Raw genomic sequence first — 19,642 nt, 5'->3', positions numbered from 1 at the left:
CATGCATCTGCTTAAATTTCCTCCGCAGTGGTCTTAAATTTTCCCCAATAAACCGCAAGCAACTGTCCTCTGATCAAATTATCATCAGAACAGCATTCCAACATGATTCCATAATTTGAGCATCAATTATAAAAGTGTTTGTTCTGGTATGAAGCAAACCGACAGAAGAGTGTCATTTGCCAGAAGCACTTTTGCGCACGTTCTGTTCGTATTTCATTTTTTTTTTTGTTTTATCAACGGATATCTGCAGCATCCCTTCTGATTCAGAGACCAGCATTAGTCCTCTCGAATGAAATGCACAAGGACAATATTCATAGCGGAAGGCAAAAAATGGAATGATAAAAAATTTATGATTGGTATCATTACATGGAATTCGATAGAAGAGAGAGAGAGAGAGAGAGAACGACGCGCCGTTTGTCATCGTTGGCCGTTGTCACATCGCACTTCTGGCTAGTATCAAGACTGACTGACGGTTGAGATGGGCCAACGGTACCTAGTACGTAGTATGGCCATGGGATGCCCGTCTGACTGGGAGTGAAAGTGATGATGGACATAAAGACGGATTTCGTCCGCTCTGCGTTGGTGCCCGCTCGCACTGCACTACATAGTGAGGACCTTGGTTTGCCACTACTGTGGCGAAAGGAAGCGAATGTAAGTCCTCCGATGACAATCGCTCTTGATGGATTATGCCCTTCTGGGGAACATTTCGCCGAAGACCGACGGGAGGACGTTTTGGGTGTGCTGGGATTTTATGATTTTTGATGCTGCCATAAATCTGTGATGTCAACTTGTTAAGGAATGGAAAGCTTGCAGAAATGGTTCCAAAATGGGAAGAAGTTTTCGGATAGTTTGTGAAATTTAGTTATGTGATTGTTACACGGCCGTTGAATCTCACTCAAATTTGACTCACGTTCACTCCAATTTGCTAAGCTGAGTACAGTTTTCCTCGATTTTACACATTTACTTTGGCATTATATGAGTATTCCTGGAAAATTTTACTCAAATACGAGTGACATCCAACGGCCGTGTAGCATAGTAGTGAACTCTTTCAGGGATGTTGTCGTATTAATAAAATTAAGCATTGGATTTAAAAGCTCTTAATTATCACTAGTTATAATACTTGAAGTTAATCATGCACAATAACACAGAAACAGACATAACCTGTAGTTCTGCCCGAGGAACAAAACAATTTTTTTTTTATATCTTTATTAAGGAGACTTTCAGCCGTTGGCAAAACAATTTGAGTCGTGGCAAGTGTTGTAAAAATCATTAATTAAATGATAATTATTCGTTCTAATACGCTCTGTCTCACATCTCTGTTGCTTGCGTCTCGTTACTCGATGGCTTCAATCTGCATGGTCTGTATCAAGTTAACTATATTACTAATCAGAACATGCGAATGTTGGATTTCGCTTTGGCGAATGAAGCAACGCTCTCTCGATGCCAGATTAAAGCAGCTGTAGAACCACTCTCTTTTCTTGATGCCGATCATCCCGCTTTTGAAGTAACTGTTAGTCTCGCACAGCCTACTGAATTTGAGAGTTTCCCGGACGAACCTGGACTTGACTTTCACCGCGCTGATTTTGGAGGATTACTTGAAGCGCTTCGCCAAACTGACTGGCACATCCTTGAATCCGCTGAAGATATTGACATTGCTGTAGAGTACTTCACCAGTGTTTTGAAGAGTTAGTTGGTTGATTTTGTTCCACTGCGTAGGCCATCTTCGACCCCACCTTGGGGAAATATACATTTACGACGACTCAAACGTCTAAGATAACAATTATCGCACGAATAACCGTTATCTGTACAAACGCTACTGCAAACGAACTCAGGAAAATCTACGCAGACATCCACGACATTTTTGGAAATTTGTCGACTCTAAACGGAAGGAGAATGGGTTACCCGTTGAGATGTTTCTGGGCGATGAAGTCGCCACCTCCGCTTTGGAAAAGTGCAATTTGTTTGCCTTTCACTTTAGGAGGGCATTTAATGATTCTACGTCGTCTGCACGTCAAATCACAGAAGCTTGTAGAGATACACCTAGTGGGGTCTGTTCTCTGAGAAGCTTTGCAATCACGTCGAATCAGGTGGACTCCGCAATAAACAAATTGAAATACTCTGTGTCCAGTCCAGATGGCATACCGTCATGCATCCTGAAAAAGTTGAGTTTCCCTCTTACGACACTTTTCAACATATCATTATGGAAGCGTAGTTTTCCCACAAGCTGGAAAGCATCGGTCATGTTCCCCATGTTTAAAAAGGGGGATCGACAGAACATCGAGAATTACAGAGGAATAACTTCGTTGTGTGCTTGTTCGAAGGTTTTCGAAATCATAATAAATTATGTACTTTTCGACTCCTGCAAGAATTATATTTCTACGGATCAGCACGGTTTCTGCCCCAAAAGATCAACATCTACCAATCTCGTCCAGTTTACTTCGTTTTGCATACGCAACATTGATGCTGGTGCTCAGATCGACACCGCATACACTGATTTGAAATTAGCTTTCGATAGAGTTGACCACGGAATATTATTGAAACGTCTAGGAAGAATTGGTGTCTCTGCGGATCTTGTTTGCTGGTTTGGATCATACCTTACGGATCGTAGCCTCACCGTTAATTTCGGATTTGAATCTTCGGAACAATTTTAAAACTTTTCTGGCGTGCCACAGGGTAGCAACCTGGGTCCTTTGTTATTCTCACTCTTCATCACCATCTGGCTGCCGTGTGTTTTACGCTGATGACGTCAAAATATATATATATGATCATTAAAGGTATCGAGAACTGCTATGCTCTACAATTGCTGCTGAATAGTTTTGCTGATTGGTGCACCCGGAACATGCTAATGTTGAGCATCCACAAATGTAACGTTATATCGTTTCATCGCAAGCTCAACCCGATTACTTATGATTATTCAATTAATGGTCAGTCCCTTGAGAGTTGTCTTCAAGTTCGTGATCTTGGTGTCTTCCTGGATTCAGCGCTGACCTTCCGATCGCACTACAACGATATTATCTGTAGAGCCAACCGACAGCTGGGATTTATGTTCAAAATATCCTGCGAATTTACCGATACTCTCTGCCTCCGGTCTCTGTACTGTACGATTCTGGAATCCAACTCTGTAGAATGGTGCCCGTACCAGTCAACCTGGACTGGTAGGATCGAAGCAATTCAGAGAAAATTTGTGAGATATGCCCTACGACGCCTTCCGTGGCGAGATCCGTTAAACCTACCACAATATGGAGATCGATGCAGATTATTGGGACTGCAGACGCTTAAGCAGAGACGGAATGATGCTCAAGCGGTGTTTGTAGCTAAACTTCTCACAGGAGAGACTGACGCACCGGAGTTACTAGGTCAACTTAACCTTTACGTTCCTGAACGATTACTTCGCCAACGGAACTTTTTGCTGCTTGAGCCCCTCAACTCCTTGTACGGCCTTCATGATTCTGTTCGCTTTATGTCGACTAGGTTCAACGAAGTCTACATCCTCTTCGACTTCAACTCTACTGTGGCAACATTTAAGCGTAGACTGACTGAATTGCATTAATGGATCGAGTGAGATTCGTTATTGCGAACGGTGAGTAATATTCCATTGCTCCTCAATTGTAACGATTATGCTACCTTTTTTTTTCTCGATTCACCACTGCCGACGAGGATTGCTTCGGATGATGGATGTCCAATGGAGCTGATAGAATTATAATTTTTTTATGTTTTTGACTACAGTTGATATTTGAAGCCATGTTTACTTTATGTTATGTTCACGGATGTGCTTGTTTTGTAATGTTTGTACTGTATTGTGAAAATATATGAAGTTTTTACGCCATTCAAATTGGCTTTTCCCCATAACATTCATTAAAACGACAAAAAGTCAGATGAATAAATAAATAAATAAATACATAAATAAAGTAAAAATGAAGCTGAACGTTGACTCGACACCCCTAGCGCCATTTGATGTACACGCAAACCAAAAATCTATTACTATGAATGTTAGTTCCGTTTCCTATCATCCTCTGTTCATGAACATAGCAATGAATGTTAGAACTTGACCTTGCAGGCGATGTAATGGTTTTTCTTTTCTTTTTTATTTCGTGTTCTATCTACGCTTTCGACTATACCAGTAAGCTTGTAGAACGACGCACATTGTAGAACATTGTCGAACGACGCACACACTTGCCTCGAATCTCTCCAGCAGAAAAAGCATACGAAGTCGAGTATGCGAGAAAATGAGCGCTTCATGTTTGCTTTTAGGCTATCCTTATTCAGAACCATGGAGAGAGCAGTGAAGAAATCACAGGTCTGATAATCGCAACGTTCGTGGTTCGAGTCCAGTCGGCAATCTGTTTCCTATTTTTTTCGACATAACTAATTTACCTCACTAATACACTCTACATTTTTTGGTCTCCAATTTTCTTGCATTGGACCGCAGCTAGGTTTATCGCATCCTAGGTTCATGCGGTCTCCACTAACATCCTCTGATGATGAATCCCACAAAATTCTTACATCCCCCGGTTGGGTGTACACTCAAAAAATTTCACACGTTTGATCGAAGTGTTTAGGCACTTGATATTTTAAATGCACAATAACATTTACTTTAAGTGTATTTCACCTTGGTTCAATGTGTTATACACGATAATTTCTAGTGTTTCAAACTTTGAAATGTTGAAAATCTTTCACTATCTATTCAAGTGTATTGCACATTGAATCACGCTACTGTTCAAAACAGATGAATTTAAAGTGTTTTGCATTTCAATACGATGTGAATTGCTTGCTCAGAAACGTAAACATCGAAAACAAGAGTTGTGACTTTATCCTATCAACCCGCCTCATATATGAGAACAACCGTGGCACAGTGAGATCGAACGAAGACTCCGGCAGCAGCACACCCCAACAGTCCATGACCGAATCCCAAATCAGACCCATTAAAAAGATATGCGAGAAAGCTCTGACCTCTGGAAGTTTTGTTTATATGTTTGTCGATTCATTGTTAGAGTCGGTAAAGTAGAAGTCGATAAAGTAGAATATTGAACTTTGATGTGCAAAGCTATTGATATCACCATATGAGGCACATATAATCCAAGTGTGTCACAATTAAAATCCATAGTGTTCAGGCATGGTTCATAGCATAATATTCACACATGAAATGGATGTGTTTCACAATAAGCGCAAAACTAAGTGTGAGACACATGATGATGACGTGTGGAATTTTTTGAGTGTAAGCATCTAGTCGATAAGTTTGGATATTGCAGAAATTGTAACGTCAGATGACGACTTGAGTGTGAAACAATCGATAGAACTGTTTTCGCACATCGAAGGTACGTGAGCAAATCGGCGATCATCTCTTTTGCCAGTGGTGGCGGGGGAGTTTGGTAAAGGAGATGATCAAGGGTCCGCAGGTCACCTACTACTTGGTCGATCCACCATACCCGTTGCACGCCTCTTCTTCTTGTTCGCTATTGGATCGCTTTCGAGAACCATTTTCACTGGGTCGTCGTCTGGCATTCTTACAACTTGCCCAGCCCACCGTAGTTGCCCAATTTTCTGCAATGTGGACGATGGATGGTTCTCCCAGCAGCTGGTGCAATTCGTGGTACATTCGCCTCCTCCACGTTCCGTCATTCACCTGCACTCCACCGTAGAATGTACGCAACACCTTCCGTTCGATAACACGCCCCCCACGAGTATTGTCCAGGTCTCGTGGCCGTTGAGGACGACCGGTCTAATCATCGGTTTGTAGATAGTCAACATCCTCCGGATTCACGATTCCCTGCCATAATGCGTCTTTGAATTTATCTGCTGGTATCATTTTCAGTGGTCATCAGTGAGCCCAAATACACGAACTTGTCGACCACCTCGATTTCGTCACCGTCAATCTAAAATCGGGGTGGGAGGCTAAAATTGTCTTCCCTAGACCCTCTTCCTCTCATGTATTTTGTCTTCAATGCGTTGATGGCAAGTCCAATCAACCTAGCTTCAACCTTCAGTCTGATGTACGTTTTCGCCATCGTCTCAATGTTCCGTGCCATGATGTCGATTTCAACGGTGAAGCCAAGAAGCTGGATAAACTTCCTTAAGATCGTGCCACTCGTGTCTATCCCAGCTGTTCTGATCACACCATCTAGTACCATGTTGAATAGCAGACACGAAAGTCCATCACCTTGCCGTAGCCTCCTTCGAGATTCAAAGGGACTCGAGAGTGTCCCAAATACTCGATCCATCATCGCCTTGACCAACCGGGTCAGTTTATCCGGAAATCCATACTCGTGCATGATCTGCCATAGCTGATCTCGATCGATTGTGTCGTATGCAGATTTAAAACCGATGAACAAATGATGTGTGGGCACGTAGCATTTCTGCAGAACCTGCCGAATCGTGAAAATTTGGTCCGTGGTAGCGCGGGCACCCATGAATCCCCCTAGTATTGCGCCACGGACTCTCTGGCAAATGGTGACAGGCGGCGGCATAGAATTTGGGAGAGTACCATGTAGGCGGCGCTCAGCAGTGTGATCGCGCGGTAGTTGCAGCAATCCAACTTGTCACGCTTTTTGTAGATTGGGCATACGACACTTTCAATCCACTCCTCCGGCAATATCTCCTCCTCTCAAATCTCGAACCAGCCCAGGCTGAAAGTTTCCAAAATATAATAAAAAAAAAAAATACCCAGTGCATTGCAGGCACTTCACCACCGTATTTTAATAGCTCACTTGGTAGTTGATCTACACCAGTTACTTTGTTGTTATTCAGCCGACCGATCTCCTCCTCAACATCTTGAAGATCAGGGGCCGGTAGCCTGTCGTCTTCTGCGCGTGCTCCAAGGTCTGTTGCCGTGCCACCTTCGTTTTCTGCTACATCACCGTGGTGGTGCTCGTCATACTACTGCTTCCACCTCTCAATCATCTCAGCGATCTTGGTCTTCCTGCTGACGATTCTTCCTTCGAAGAATCGCTTCATTTTCAATCTCGCCCGTGCTGCATTCTTCTCCTCTTCTAACAGTTTGCATTCGCGGTCAAACCGGTCGTTTCTTCGGTACGGGATCGCAGTACCTAGTGCCGCTGCAGCAGTACTACTTATGGCGGAACGGATGTCCCAGCAGCCATCTTCAAGAGTAGTTATGCCAAGCTGCTACGTGTAATCCTGGGAATTCATTCCGCACTCCTTCAATGGCTTTAATCACATTTAACTAACCGACATCAGATAGTAAAATACAAAGGAAAGACACCAAATGTCATTGATGTCGCTTTGGGAGCTCCGCAAGGCTCTCATTTATGACCCCTTTTATTTATTCTGTTCATCAATGACATCTCTTTCATTATTGAGAAATTGAAAGTTTCAATCTTTGCTGACGACATTAGACTTTTTTTTGAAATAAAAGATGCCGAAGACAATAACACATTCAACAAGGAAATAGGCCACTCCGCCCACCAGTCTTGGGTCATATTTTTATCAGTGTGCCGCAAGTATGCCGCAGGTGTGCCGGTCTTGCCGGTCCTAGAGCAAGCTGCGATTGTTTGTGAAATATCCATCCTGGCAACCCGGTATTTCTGACACTTTGAATGTTTTGGTTTGAAATCGCAAGGATAAATCGGATTGAGGATGACGCGGGAAGTGGCGGGTGTGCGAAATTTTGGTGTTTTGTGTTCTTTTTGTAATGTGAAAAGCAACGGTCTATCAGCGGCTGGAACATTGCTGGAGACTGACTTTAAAAGATGATGAATAGACTTCTGTAATTTGTTTTGTGAGAGTTGCAGCATTATTTGAATTAAAGGTATTAAGGGGGTCTTATTAACTGCCTCTTTCTCTTGAGCCCACTCTAGAAACTACATTTCGTATTTAGATCTATAAGTGAACTGCTAGTCTGAGTTCCTCAGTGAGTCAAACAGCACGTAATGTTGTAAACAACTTCAATGGCAGTTGTCCAGCAGTGCTCCCATTTTATTTACAACAATCCAATGCCTAAAACATTGTGCCGAAGATGTGCTGATGGATGTGCCCAAGCTATGATGAATCTAATTTCGGCACAATGTGCTGAGTGACTTACCCCTTGGGAATTACAGATATTCCATACTTGGTGTCACAAAAGCCTGCTACAATTAAATGTAAAAGAATGTAACTCAGCTACCTTCAGTAGGAAACGAAAAATGCCATACATGTGATAGTCAGGGATCTAGGTATTATCTTAGACTCAAAGCTTACTTTCAACGATTATTATAACACAATTATTAACAGAGCTAACAACATGCCTGATTTCATAAAATGTTTTTTCTACAATTTTCTTCTACAGTTATACAATAAAAACATTGTACATTGCTTATGTAAGATCGATATTAGAATATTGCAGCATAAAAGGTGATACGGTCAAAATTTGGTCAAGGGAAAACGCTTGTAAATCGGTGAAATCGTTTATTTAAAAAATCAAATTAAATTTCTTTTTCAAGTTCAATTAGTATAAAATTCAGGAAAAATATTCAGTTAGGCTTCCGCTTTTCCAAATCCGAATTGCCGGGCCTTACGCTTGACCCCTGCCATCAGATTTTGTACAGCCACCTTGTCCACCTTCTTCGCCGCAGAAAGCCAGTTTGCCTTGAACTGCTGCTCGCCCTTAGCAGTTTCTTTGGTCTTCTTTAGGTTCCGCTTGACAATAGCCCAGTATTTCTCAATTGGGCGGAGCTCTGGCGTGTTGGGAGGGTTCTTGTCCTTGGGAACCACCTGCACGATGTTGGCGACGTACCACTCCATGGCCTTTTTACCGTAATGGCAAGATGCCAAATCCGGCCAAAACAGTACGGAACAACCGTGTTTCTTCAGGAAAGGCAGCAGACGTTTATTCAAACACTCTTTCACGTAAATTTCTTGGTTGACAGTCCCGGAAGCTATGAAAATGCTGCTTTTCAAGCCACAGGTACAGATGGCTTGCCAAACCAAATATTTCTTTGCGACAGTTTCATGTGCTTGAAAACATCTGCTACCTTTCCCCTTCCTTTTGCCGTATAAAAATCCTGTCCCGGAAGCTGCTTGTAGTCGGCTTTGACGTAGGTTTCGTCGTCCATTACCACGCAGTCAAACTTCGTCAGCATCGTCGTGTACAGCCTCCGGGATCGCGCTTTGGCCGTCGTATTTTGTTTATCATCGCGATTTGGAGTCACTACCTTCTTGTAAGTCGATAGTCCGGCTCGTTTTTTGGCTCGATGCACGGTTGTAGACGATACACCCAGCTTATTTGCGGCATCTCGGAGAGAGAGGTTAGGGTTTCGCTTGAAACTACCGGCAACGCTCTTTGTCGTCTCAGCGGCTTTCGGTTTTCGATTTCCCCCCGATCCAGACTTCCTGGCTGTCGACAAACGTTCCCCAAACACTTTAATTACATTTGTAACGGTTGATTTGGCAACTTTTAGCGATTTTGCCAACTTTGCGTGCGAGTAGCTCGGATTTTCGCGATGCGCGAGCAAAATTTTGATACGCTGCTCTTCTTGCTTGGACGGCATTTTGACAACTGAAGAGTGAATTCCAAAATCAAAATAGGAGCAACATTCTACACACACACACCTTCAAAATGAGGGGTGTTCAGGTTTTTTAAATGCAAAATTGAAAGAAATACGTCAAGTTGATATTGACCAAATTTTGACCGTATAACCCTTTAGTTTGGTCTCCTTTTTCAATCACACACGAAGAAAGAATAGAGTCCGTTCAAAATCAGTTTCTATTGTATGCACTCTGCAAGTTAGGTTGGACTGTATTTCCTCTGCCATCTTACACAGCTCGATGTATGCTGATACATATTATAACATTAAAAAAGCGACGTGAATTTGCTATGATTTCATTCGTAAACGATATCGTATCACATCGTATTGATTCAATAGAACTATTGGCATTCGTAAATTTATAAACCGCCATCGTTCGAATTATGCCAAATTTGGACCCTTGAAATACATGAAGGACACATACGAGAAGCACTGCGATAGCATTGACTTTACAATGACAAAAACCAAATTAAAGCAATACTTGAATTCCTTGCGTAGCGTCAGCAAGTAGTAGTATTTTGATTTGTTCTCAAGACATACTAAAATTAATACAACAAAGACAAAATTGTAAACAAAATAGCACTTAAACACATAACATATGTGGAAGTTCATGCAAAAAGCTGACTCAAAGCTGGCCCCTTTTTTGTTTTGCCTCAGTGGTATAACTGGTATAGTTGGACATCGATCTGCCAAAATAAAATTTTCGAGATATCGACACTGAGCATTCATAAGGACCAATGTCGTAAACATAAATATTGGTCTCTTTCGTAAATGTCTCGTACGTCAAAGTCAATCCAAGTACTATCTATCCACTAATTTTATCGGATAGGAGGACTCTTTCTGTACACAATCATGGTGTTGGTTTTCTTGAGTGAGTTTTCATTTTCGAGAAAATCACGCAAAAAGTCATTGTTTACGTTTGCAGCATTGGCCCTTATGAAAGTAAGCATTGACGTTGACGGCCACTCTGCAACTCTTTACTCATGCTAATATCCCATAAACATCTGACAGTCTATGCATGAAATCTAGTGGACTTTGTCTTATCTCTTCTCTTCACTGATGTTTGCTTATGGGATTTACAGTGAAGAGTTACAGAGTGACCGAAGAGGCGAATTGTCAATAGTCACGGTAATGCGTAATAAAATGTAAACAGGTGAGGCCCAGATAATTTGTCGTCCCTTTTGTTCCTCCGCTGTTTAAATGCTTGACTGAGTTTGACGTGTGGGCATTCTTTTTTCGACTAGTTCGACAGGGGGCTTCTCAAAGGATTTTTTAACTAGTATTTTCAAGTCGGTTAGAAGCCGACTTGTTATTGTTATTGAGTAATATTGCCTATTTACAGATGCAATATTTCTTCGTCTCTTCGATCTTTCTGGTTTGCATTAGATTTATTACGGAAATTATGTTAATTGCATGTAATTTGATGCAAACAATTCTAAGTTTTGATGATTACGTCGAATAGGTGTGAAACTATCATTATGTATGTGGTATGTTGAAATATTGTTGATTGTGCTTTCAGTGAGTCAACTTATGACGAAATATGATGAAATATCCAGTTGATGCATATTCACGATTATTTTCGTTAGTAAATATTGCTTAACTTTGATACATCTAGCTGGGAGTCCCACCATGGGACCTTAGCCATAGTGGTCGAAAAAAAAATTGGTTATTTGTTTATTTGTTTATTTAATAATTCAACTGACAATTAATGTCTTAATGAATAAAACTTAATCTAAATAGTTATTTTTTTTAATTTTTTTTTAATTTTTATTACTTTGATATCTTCATCCGACAATTTGTTGTCTTAATGAATAATTCTTAGCATCAACATCAATTCATTCTTCTTAGCCTTGAGCGAAATTGAACAGAGTTTTCATTGAAGTCGAACAAATTATAAACATCAGTGTTCACTCGGCTGTCGACAAAAGCAGGCCACTCTCGATGTGTGCTACGCGATCGTCTGTTTTCTCGGCAGCAACCATTGTGTGGTCCTCCTCATTGTTCTTCATCAGCAGTTCTTTCGGTCGATGCGTCGTCGACTTCGGAAAGCAACCGTTTCGTGATGAGTGTGTGAGTACTGACCACGTTTTGCGTCCATTGCTGCAATGGACGCGCTCTGACCCTCGTTGGCGTACAACAATTTACCACACAATGAAACTACTGGAAGCGGCTCCAGTTCTGATGAAGGAGGCTATTTGGATAGCGGAAGATAAAGTGTTTATTGTGTTGTACCTTTTGACTATAGTTTTAAGATGTATTGTATAGTGACCAAGAATCCTCGGCTCTGTAAAGTTAATTCGGTTGAGCCTTATCAAATAAATTAATAATAAAAAAAAAAAAATTATAAACATCGTTGAAATTGCGCATGACTGCACGTACTGGCTCGTTACCGTCGTAGTCCTGTCGCCAGCGTGGTAAGCGGAGAAATTCGGTATTCCTGAGTGCATAGCCGGGAATGTTAATGTCGATGAGAGCAAGAAGATTCGGTGCATCAAGTTCGGCGTTCAGTAGTTTCGCTACAAATACAGCTTTCGAGTTCTTCCTCCTTTGTTCCAGCGTTTCCTCGTAGGGTGGCTGATTAACCAGGTCATTCCACGGTAAGTTGCGAAGAGCGTATCGCACAAATTTGCGCTGAACGGCCTCTATGCGATCGATCACGGTGATATGAAACGGATCCCATATAATACCAATGACGTTTATATAAGGTCTGGGCCAAAGGGCTTATTGGTGTTAGTGAAATGTGCAAATGGTTAGTGGTGTTCGTATTATATTGCAATGTTTATCTTTTTACACGAAACAGCTGTTGGCAGTGACGTATATCTATCTGTTCTCAGTATGTTGGCAGTGACGTATATCTATCTGTTCACAGATGTTCAGCAATGTTTACAACATTTTTGCTTCTAACACCAGCAAGCTGCCTGTTGGCCCAGACCTTATATAAATGTCATTGATATAATACAGCCTGTCTCGAGAATTGGACGAATAAGACTAACATACAGCGATTTCAATGTGTAAGGATCTTGAAACTCCTTTGTCACCTTTCCAATGAAACCAAGCTGCCGTCGTGCCTTCGCAATAACATCTTCGTGGTGGTTCCTGAACGTGAGACTTGAGTCCAATGTAATTCCAAGATCACGCACTGTCTGCACGTGTGATAGGGTGGTTCCGTCGATGACATATTCATATTGAAGGAAATTTTTTTTGCGGTGGAAGCTAATGACGTGGCATTTAGGTACGCTGAGGGTCATATTGTTGGCACGACACCACAATGCAAATTTGTCCAGTGCCTCCTGGAGTCGCAGACAGTCGTCTTCGTTTTCAACGATCACATAGATTTTTGTATCATCAGCATAAATAAAGTAGCATCCATTTTCCAGAAGCACAGTTGCGTCATTGATGTACAGCGAAAATAGCAACGGTCCCAAGTTACTTCCTTGAGGTACACCGGACGTATTGCAGAACCAGTCAGAAGTTGAAGATCCAATCTTTACTGCAAGAGTCCTGTTGCAGAGATATGATTCGAGCCATTGAACGAAATTGGCAGATGAGCCCATCTTGCGTAGTTTAGCCAGAAGAATGGAGTGGTTGACCCGGTCAAATGCAGCTTTCAAGTCAGTGTATATTGTATCTACTTGCTTTCCCTGCCCAATATTTCGAAGACAGATCGAAGTGAACTCAGTGACGTTTGTGGTTACACTTCTTCCGGGGAAAAACCCATGCTGATTCGTAGATATGTGACTTTTTGTTTTGTTGAACATATAGTTGGAGACGATAATTTCGAGCAATTTTGAGCAAGCACAGAGGGACGTTATGGTCAACGAAACGAAAACGGTCAAGTAACCGGTGACGAAACACATTTGCTGATACGTTAAAGTCAAATTCGCAATAAAAGTAGTTAAATTGTCGGCTGATTGCACGAATTGGCACATTCTGCGTATAATTTCTGCCTCGTGGCTCCAAAAACAGAAATTCGCGTTGACGAAGAGGTCTCTCAGGAGCATACATATTTAGCTGGGCCAGCAACGTTGGACAGTCGATGTCATTCGTGAGAAGCTTTCCAGCAAACATAGCTTGAGCGACCGTCCGTCGCACCACTAGCGGTTCGATGCCCAGAAGACGGCAACGCTCCTCGTACGGTGGCAGGTTCGATGAGTCACGCCAGTTCAAGAAACGAAGAGCATATCTCACAAACTTTCGTTGAACAGATTCGATTCTAGCGATCCAAGTGGCTTGGAAAGGGCACCATACAACTGCACTTGATTCTAATATAGACCGCACAAGTGAGCAGTAAAGTGATCTGAGGCACAACGGGTCCCGGAACTCATCGGCAATTTTGAAAATAAAACCCAGTTGGCGATTGGCTCGGGAAATGATGTCGTTATAATGGATTTTGAAGGTGAGCCCGCAGTCCAGAGTAACACCGAGATCCTTTATTTGTTCTACACGGGCAATGCAACGTCCAAAGAGCACATAGTCAAACATAATTGGTTCGTTTTTACGGTGATAGGAGATGACGTTTCATTTTTCGATGCTCAGGCCCATCAAATTTCTCGTGCACCAGTCAGCGAAAATACATAGCATATGCTGGAGATCCCAACGGTCCGAGAGGCTTTTGATAATTTTGTAGATTTTGGCGTCATCTGCGTAGAAAAGACGACATCCAGATGGTAACAACAGAGCGATGTCGTTTAAGATGATCGAAAACAGCAGAGGTCCCAGGTTGCTGCTTTGCGGGACTCCCGAGTTGTTTGAGAAAACATTTGATTCCGTCGCGCCAATCTTGACTCGTACAGAGCGATTCACTAAGTACGATTTGAACCATTTCACAGCCGTAGACGAGACACCTAGTATCTCCAACTTAGCAAGCAGGATTTCATGATCCACCCTTTCAAAAGCGGCTTTTAAGTCCATGTATGCAGCATCAACTTGCCATCCAGCATCGAAGCTTCGCAGACAGTCAGAGGTAAACTGCACCAGGTTCGTGGAAACCGATCGCTTGGGGTAAAAACCATGTTGGTCCGTATCGATATAATTTTTACAGCACATAAACAGAGCATCATTTACAGTAATCTCGAAAAGTTTAGAGCAAGCGCACATGGAGGAAATCCCACGATAATTAGCGACATTCCGTTTGTCTCCTTTTTTGTGAATTGGAAACAGATAGGAAAGCTTCCAGCGGGAGGGGAATTCACTTTGCTGTGCCGATAAATTAAAAAGTCGCGCAAGTGGAAGGCAGAGGTTGACTGCACATCGTTTTAAAACTGACGAGGGAATTCCGTCAGGACCAGCGGCGAATGAGTTCTTCATTTTGCGTGTTGCGGCTATCACCATGTCTTCAGTGATGTGAGGTATGTCAAAACTAAAAACATCACCTGGCATCCCGGAGGTTGCGACCAACACCTGTGTCGGTGAGCGGAAAAATCGTGGAAGACTTGTTTGAATTGACGAGCAAACAAGCTGCATTTTTCACTTTCGCTGCAGGCCGTATCATCTCCGAAGAACATGGAACAAGGCAGCCCGGATTCTTTCCGTTTTGAATTTACAAACGACCAAAAACCTTTCGGGTTCGACCGAAGGTTCGCTTCCGTGCGTCTCACGTGCCGATTATAGAGGAAGTGGTTGTAGTTTCGATAGCGACGACTTGCGAAATTAAACTGTTGCTTGTAGAACGGTGAGCGAGAGCTGCAGCACCTTCGGAGTGCGGCGGAGCGCTGACGTTTTAGTTTACGTAGGCGTGGGTTCGACCATGGAGGCTTCTGCGGGGGACGTCTTGCTGGGACAGTGCGGAAAATAACTTCTTCCAGCGCAGAGCTGAAACAATCCACAGCATCATTGACACTAGCGGCCGTTTCGATACAGTGCCAATCTATTTCCGCAAGCGCATTGTTCAATGCAGTGTAATCGGCCCGGCGAAAGTCCAGAAAGCAGCACTCGGAAAACGGTATATATTCAATTGGAGTGGATAAACTTAGTGACACGACGAGAGCGGGATGGTCGGCATCTAGATCGATCAGTGGCTCGACCGGTAGAGAAACAGAAGTGTGTGGTAATGCTGAGTCATTTGCCCGAACAAGATCTAACAAACGTCCATTAAGCTGGGTTTAGACAGGGCAAGTCAATTGATCAAGTCAGTTGAATTCAACTGACTTGAATGCGAATTGAACGCTTCTGAAAATCTGCGTGCACATCATTAAAGGTTAAACGAATTGGTGGTATTCTTTAGTGAACTTGTACGATTGGTCAACATCGAAGTCAACATGTCGAGGTGGTCCGAAGAAAAGTCGCTAATATTTGTCCAATACTATGGAAACTATGGTTGTCTATGGGACACCAGCAGTGACCAGTACAGGAATCGTGATGCACGGAACCGGGCGATACAGTCATTGATAAGGGACATGGCCGGGTCCGGCATAAATATGACAGATACGGAAATAAAAACAAGAATAAAGGCCATACGGACAACGTATACTGCAGAGAAAAGAAAAATAAATTAATCAAAAAAATCCGGCGCATCTACTGATGATGTCTACGAGCCAACATGCTGTTGGTTCGAGGAAGCAGATCGATTCTTACGAAGGGTAACTGATGTTCGTCCGGTCTTTGAAAACTTGGTAAGTTTATAGCCGCCAATATAATGCAACGATCAAGTTACGGTCATAGTAGGAGCAATTTGTCTAATCGTAATAATTTTCAGGATCAGCCGTCGGATCTGAATTCCCAGTCGTTTCGTGAAAACCGGGAAACAACGTCGAGCCAACTTCAGGTACCATTGAAAATAAATTGTTCTGGAACAAATTTTATTACTACTTATCGCATATTTAGGATTCACCGGATTCACCGGATTCACCCGAGTTGCCAACCACTCAATTTGACTACGATCTGAACAACGATGAAAGCCTGACCCAAGAGGGCCCAAGCAGGATTTCGAGAACCGGTAAAAAACGTCGGACCAATGCTACATTATCAGCAGTTGATAAACTCGAGCAAATATGCCAATCTGCACGAACTGATCAATTGACTTGCCCTGTCTAAACCCAGCTTTACGGTTGGGAAAAATGTTCGCCTGAGTGAACCCATGAATGTTAAATCCGTCCAGAAGTTCACAGCAAGCAACCGGCATATGCGATAGCAGAGGATCAAAGAATGGTGTGCCACTGTCAGAGAAACGCCACTGTAAACCAGCTTGGTTGTAGTCGCCAAATAGGAGAGCGGGAGAATTGGGGCACAATTGAGACGAAATCGAGCCCAACGAATTAATGGATGATCGTGCAGTCGTTTTTTCGGTCGGGGGGTAGCTAGACTGCGCCTACACTGAGCTTGGTTCTTGGCAGATCCACAACAATCCAGATTTGCTCTAGCAGACTTGAAATGGGCGAGGTCCTTACATAGCTGGTCAGTTTCATTGTGACGGCGATCAGAACCCCACCACCACGCAATTTTTGACTGTTTAGGGGACAGCGGTTGGTTCTGAAGACGGAATAATGCGATCCAAATAGCTGCGGTGAGTAAATCCGGCCATCCTGCCACGTTTCTGTCAGAACAATCAAATCGTACTCAGCCTCCGAGACAGCCAGGAAAAACGGGTCGATTTTAGTCATGATTGTGTGTAGCTCCTGCATTGCCTTTTCGATCAACAAGGATCAACCTTACCACGTTTTTTTTTTGAAGAAATTTTCAATTGAAGGCAATTGAGAAACATAGGGAGTGTTGAAATCTTGGATATTGCAGGTATTGATAAGCGCTCGATATCATCACTGCTTGCAAAATTCTTGCGTATGAAACGATGAAAATTCAGTACTGCATATTTTTCAAATGGGACTCCTGACTCTTGTTCCAAGTTTTGCTGCTTCTCTGTGGACTTCAAAATGTAAGCACTTAATTCCAAATTTACGTGGTCGTGTTTTTCCTCCTACGAAACCTAATGAAATCAAAGTTTGATGCAATTGGTTCCAAAACATTTGAAAATGTCCAAAGAAGGAAATGTTACATACATGTTCCTTCTAAGTTTACCACAGTTTTGCTGTGTGAATCAAAGCGATGAATTTGTTAAAGTTAGCTATATAATTATAAATAAAGCACATACATGGTTAAGGGAATAGTAAGACATGAGTTCAGGAGTGCTAGGAACACATATAATTATAAACCACGGTAGAATTATTTAAAATAATTGACTAGCCCCTTGATCCCCTTTCTCATTTTACAGCTGGTATAATCAATTTGACAGATCGATGTCCATCGATACCACTTGAAGTCACTGAAATGGGGTCGATTTTTGATGATCGAGTTCCACATATGTTATGTGACTTAAGGCAACAATTGTCAAACGGTCTACACTGATTGACGACAAATAAAACAAACAAAACAATAAAACTATGTAATCCGTTAACTTCACGCATGAAGTAATTCAAACATGATTAGTTAAAGTATATTTTCAAATTTGAAATGAACAACCATCTTCAAACTACACCGAGTAATCAAGTTGTTTGAAACTAGCAAAGTCAGTCATACTTATTCATAAGTTTCTGTGAGTAAGAAATATTCCCCGATTTATGAATTAAATTCCCTAAGTTTCCCCGATTTTCCAAGTCCAAACATAAATTCCCTGATATTCCCTGATTTTCCTGGCTTTTCAGGTAGTCGACACCGTACATGCATGCATCGTGAATGTAGGGGAAAGTAGGTAAAGACGGACACCTTAAGGTTAAGTTGCAAAATCTGTTCAAATAATAATATATTTTTCGTACTTATCGTACAATTCGAGATTTAAGGTCACATTTTGTCATTATACTCACATAGGTGATTTTTTAACAAGTTTTCTATTTTCTATGATAATTAAAAAATGTCTCAAAATCGTAGTTTCTACACATGGTCGGGAAAGATGGACATAACGTATGAGTAAGACGGACACTTTGAAGGGTAAGATGGACACTCACAGAAACTGAGTTGTGTGTGCTAAAGTAAGCTTATTTTCAATATTACTTGAATGTTCTTCGATTCTTAATGAATGAATACAACATTTTGATGTGTTTTAAAACTTGTTTATCAACAGAAACATAACGAAAATTCAATTCATAGTTCAAACAAATCATATTCAAATCAATTCATGTTTCAGTGGCAAAATCAAGTAGCAGGAAGTAGTGAGTGTGTGTACACACTAAGATTTTTTTACAGGAGTCAGCATTTTTTTACTGGGTTTTTGAATTACTGAAAAAGTCGGTAAAAATTCAAATGACCGTTATCCGTAAGGAATCAATGAAATCGACCAATTTAATTTTCTATCATGAAATGGGGTTAACAGAAATAAGTATGTACAAGTTCAGAACAAATTTTCTCATTAATAAATTTTCCACAGATTTTTAAACTTTTACCGAACAGTTCCGCAATTCAAAAACTCGGTAAAACCGTACTGACTCGATTAGTGTGTATGTGTATGTGTATATTGTTATTTGTTGCGCGTCTCTCACTTTGTACGGCTTCCACTTTATTTTCTATCCAAATAAATAAATCACAATCGTCGTAATATGATGTGACCATTGACTTCACGGTGGAATTTGGTAGCAAATACCTAGTTATAAATCTCTCAGATACACACATAAATGTCACAAGGAAAAACTATGCCCCCTTCCTGAAATACATAGATACACACAATTCACCATAACAGAAGTCTAGGCCACCGCTTCCAAGGTATCCACTCGAGCGGTCGGTGGCAGTTTTAGTGTGCGAACAAGTGATAATAGTGAAATGTTGTTTTCACATGACTGAAACCATATAGGGTTTGGTGTGTCTGCAGCATTATCCAGAATGTCGAGATGGCTACTTCCGCTTCGAGTCAGTATCTGCTGTTCTATGGTGTTCGTCTCACTTTTCCATCGTAAATCATTGGAGGTTCATTTTTTAAGGTCGTTCCATCGACAGGGTTGAAGTTTGACTTCAATGTGTTTCCTATCGTGAGAAAAAAAAGTGATATTGAAGTCAAAATATTAGTCAATTTATATAAAAATTATCTAATTTATAACCGACGTATGACAAATTTTCACTTTTTTGCAATTTCATATACAGTGCAGCACCTATTTCTGAAAAAAAAATTTGACTTTGATTTTTCCTGCATCATTCTTGCATGAGGA

The sequence above is a fragment of the Ochlerotatus camptorhynchus genome, unplaced genomic scaffold (assembly GCF_037179485.1).
Source record: "Ochlerotatus camptorhynchus isolate MF236.1 unplaced genomic scaffold, CSIRO-AGI_Acam_v1.1 ptg000383l, whole genome shotgun sequence".
NCBI lineage: Eukaryota > Metazoa > Arthropoda > Insecta > Diptera > Culicidae > Ochlerotatus > Ochlerotatus camptorhynchus.
Note: the sequence above shows the minus strand (reverse complement) of the source record.